This window comes from Pan paniscus, chromosome 9 (genome assembly GCF_029289425.2).
Source record: "Pan paniscus chromosome 9, NHGRI_mPanPan1-v2.0_pri, whole genome shotgun sequence".
In the NCBI taxonomy this organism is placed as follows: domain Eukaryota; kingdom Metazoa; phylum Chordata; class Mammalia; order Primates; family Hominidae; genus Pan; species Pan paniscus.
This window is the reverse complement of record NC_073258.2, coordinates 21,577,992-21,582,439: the sequence shown is the minus strand read 5'-3', so window position 1 is coordinate 21,582,439 and position 4,448 is coordinate 21,577,992. Positions and strand designations below refer to the sequence as shown.

At 44.6% G+C, this 4,448-nt stretch overlaps 1 pseudogene; it reads left to right on the top strand.

The window, feature by feature from the left end:
- The first annotated feature begins 2,172 nt into the window (after positions 1-2,172).
- On the top strand, positions 2,173-3,230 carry LOC100970761 (proliferating cell nuclear antigen-like; annotated as a pseudogene).
- Positions 3,231-4,448: the final 1,218 nt, after the last annotated feature.

Below are 4,448 nucleotides of genomic sequence, written 5' to 3'. Positions count from 1 at the left end.
ATAGAAACTGCAATAACTGCTCTGCTCTCATGCAGTGCTGAGGAGCCAGTGATGAAACTGGAGTGGCAGTGCTTTAGGTAAACTGTATAGCGAGATGCCCATGTCAGCTGCTCATGCCAAAGTGATTATAGTCATTAAGCCCTAAACCTGCCTATAGGACCTCACCCTTGCAGCTAAGTGCCTTCATAAACACCATCTTTCTTACTTCCCTGGGTCCCGGGCCCCAGAAATGTCACACCTCCATTCCCTCCTTCAAACTCCCCTAACCTCACTGTTGCTCAACTCTAGGAAATACTGATCTTTCAGATCCCAGAGGTCACAGAAAACTTGCACAAGTGTAGGGCGTGGCCTCGTGTATGACACACCCAGCACTATGCTAGCACCTTCTGTAGACACATACCTCAACAGCCTCACCCACAGAAAGAACAACACACACTGCACCAAAAGGGCCCTTGGGCACATGCGTATCCTCTGCTTAGCTGATCAGCTGATCCATGTAATGGGGATGTTTATTCATTCATTCATTCATTCATTTGGTGAGTCTTCAAACATTCCTTCAGAGGCTTCCCTGGGCCAGCTCTGTGGTAGGTCCTGAGGCTCTGGCCATGACCTCTATTGCCTGGCCCTGGCGTATGGAGGCCTGAGATCTACCTGGGACAGACTCTGGAAGACTGCTTTATGGCCATGGCCATCTCATCAGCAAGTAGGAGCTATGGGAAACTGCATCCATCTGAGGGGTCAGCGATAGCAAGGCTGCCTCTGAGGTAATGTCTGCGTCACCTCTGTTGGAGACTATGTTTGCCATTTTGAGTGGCCCATGGGACAAATTGCTTTCTCCATAGAAGGGGCCACCTCTGCAGCCCTGTAGTTGATAGTGAGTCAAGTGAGCAGGGATTTCATTCTGCCTTGCCATGCTATGTCAGTTTATGACTTTGGATACAGCCCTTCTGCTCCCTGGGCCCTGGGCCCCCAACTGTCAGAGCAAGAATTGCAGAAGACAAACATTCCTACAAACTTCTCTTGTCCTAGACCCATCCTCATTATGTTTGCCCTATACTCCCCTACCACCTTGATTCACTGCATTTTATTTAACAGTTACCTATGTGATGCTTAGTGTGAGCTGGGACATGTTGTAAGTGCTTACATGAACTAACTCAGGAAGTGGGTACTACTGTTATTCCTTAAAGATAAGGAAACTGCAGCACAGTGAAGTACTTACCCACTGTCCCATAACTGGTAAGTGTGGTGCTGGGAGTCTGACCATGCATCCGTCTTCAGAGTTCATTCTCTTAACTACTATGCTATGCTGCTTCCCTTAACAATTTTCTTTAAACAGATTCACTTTTTAAACATTATTTTAAAAAAACCATTATGACCACTGATTGAAAACCTATATGACTTGCCATAAATAGAAGAGACATTAAAATGCATGACTATTACATTTAAAACCCAATAGTCCTCCAAGTGACTCATAAGATCATCTCTCAGATGACTGGGGACACTTGCGGACACCTGGGGAGGAAGCACTAATGGCTTTTCTGACACTTTAGGTACCTGCAGGCCTCCCAGGAAGAAGCTCGGGGGCAGACAGCCTTTATGCCTCTGTGGCCCTCCTCTCCTGCCTACAATAGTGCCACTCAGCAATACGCAAGGTAAAGGCTTCAAGGAACTTGGCTACCACCAGCCTGGGGCTTCAATGACTCACTGCCAATCCCTGGGCATGATGCATCCACTCAGGGGCTGGTGACAGCCTAGCCAGAGGCTTCCTTTGCTCTCTGCTTTCTGGAGCGACAGCACCCTGGAGGCATGTCCAATCCCCGCCAGAGTAACGGACAAGTCTCCACTGTCTCCAGTGATGCCAGCAGAAACTGCAAGGGCAGGAGGTGGAGTGGGTGTGGATCCCAGCATGGCTCCTGGGTTTCTGCCAGTAAGGTATTCTGAGGATAGCAATCTGTGAATTCCACCACTCGTGCTCCTGAACCCGCACCAGCTCTTCATTAAAAAAACAAGTCTTGATTAAACAGTTGCAGGCATAGTGGACTTGTCATCATCTTTTGAGGTCTCAGCCTCTTCCCACGGCGTTTGCCCACTTGCTCTGAGCTTCATAAAGCCAAAACTGCCTAGACCTTCTTCCTTCGCACCTTCCTGTAGCCATGTCATTGTGATTCCACCATGTTCGAGGTACACCTGGTCCAGGGCTCCATCCTGAAGAATGTGTTGGAGGCCCTCGAGGACCTCATCAGTGAGGCCTGCCGGGACATCAGCTCAAGCAGCTGAATGTGCACAGCATAGACTCGTTCTGCATCTCCTCGTGGCAGCTCACCCACTGCTCCAAGGGCTTCAACACGTGCTGCTGCGACTACAACCTGGCCATAGGCATGAACCTATCCAGTATGTTCAAAATACTAAACTGTGCTGGCAATGAAGATGTCATGACGTTAGGAGCTGAAGATAATGCAGACAACTTAGCACTAGTATTTGAAGCACTAAATCAGGAGAAAGTTTTGGATTATAAAATGAAGCTAATGGATTTGGATATTGAACAACTTGGAATTCCAAAACAAGAGTACAGCTGTGTAGTAAAGATGCCTGCTGGTGAATTTGCATGCATATGCTGAGATCTCAATCATATTGGAGATGTTGTTGTAATTTCCTGTGCAAAAGATGGAGTGAAATTTTCTGCAACTGGAGAACTTGCAAATGGAAACATTAAATTGTCACAAATAAGTAATGTTGATAAAGAGAAGGAAGCTGTTGCCATAGAGATGAATGAACTAGTTCAGCTAACTTTTGCACTGATGTACCTGAACTTCTTCACAAAAGCCACTCCACGCTCTTCTACAGTGACACTCGGTATGTCTGCAGACGTACCACTTGTAGAGTATAACATTGCTAATATGGGACTTTTTTTTTTTTTTTTTTTTGAAACAGAGTCTCGCTCTGTCCCCAGGCTGGCGTGCTTTGGCGCGATCTTGGCTCACTGCAACCTCTGCCTCCCAGGTTCAAGCGATTTTCCTGCCTCAGCCTCCTGAGGAGCTGGGACTACAGGCATGTGCCACCATGCCTGACTAATTTTGTATTTTTAGTAAAGACAGGGTTTCACCATGTTGGTCAGGCTGGTCTTGAACTCCTGACCTCAGGTGATCCATCCTCCTTGACCTCCCAAAGTGTTCGGATTACAGGCATAAGCCACCATGCCCAGGCCATATGGGACATTTAAAGTAAATATTACCTGCCTCCCAATATTGAAAATGAAGAAGGATCTTAGGCATTCTTAAAATTCAAGAAAATAAAACTAAGCTCTTTCAGAACTGCTTCTGGGATGCCAGTATATAATAAAGTCTTTTCTGTCACCAAATTTATGCTTCTGAGTACATATGTAAGTACAATTTTCTGTAAATAACCTATTTTTCTCTATTCTCTATAATTTCTTTTTTATTATTATACTTTAAGTTCTGGGATACTTGTGCAGAACATGCAGGTTTGTTACATAGGTATACATAAGCCATGGTGGTTTGCTGCACCCATCAACCCATCATCTAGATTTTAAACCACACAAGCATTAGGTATTTGTCCTAATGTTTTTCCTCTGCTTCCCCCAACCCCCCAACAGGCCCCAGTGTGTGATGTTCCCCTCCCTGTGTCCATATGTTCTCATTGTTCAACTCCCACTTATGAGTGAGAACATGTGGTGTTTGCTTTTCTGTTCCTGTGTTAGTTTGCTTAGGATAAAGGTTTCCAGCTTCATCCATGTCCCTGCAAAGGACAAGAACTCATCCTTTTTTATGGCTGCATAGTATTTCATGGTGTATATGTGCCACATTTTCTTTATCCAGTCTATCACTGATGGGCATTTGGGTTGGTTCTGTCTTTGCTATTGTGAACAGTGCTGCAATAAACATATGTGTGCGTGTGTCTTTATAGTAGAATGATTTATAATCCTTTGGTTATACACCCAGTAATGGGACTGCTGGGTCAAATGGTATTTCTGGTTCTAGATACTTGAGGAATTGCCACATTGTCTTCCACAGCGGATGAACTAATGTACACTCCCACCAACAGTGTAAATGCATTCCTATTTCTCCACATCCTCTCCAGCATCTGTTGTTTCCTGACTTTTTAACGATTGCCATTTTAACTGGCATGAGATGGTATCTCATTGTGGTTTTGATTTGCATTTCTCTAATGACCAGAGATGATGAGCTTTTTTTCATATGTTTTTTGGCCACATAAATGTCTTCTTTTGAGAATTGTCTGTTCATATCCTTCACCCACTTTTTGATGGGGTTGTTTTTTCTTGTAAATTTGTTTGAGTTCTTTGTAGATTCTGGATATTAGCCCTTTGTCAGATGAGTAGATTGCAAAAATTTTCTTCCATTCTGTAGGTTGCCTGTTCACTCTGATAATAGTTTCTTTTGCTGTGCAGAAACTCTTTAGTTTAATTAGAT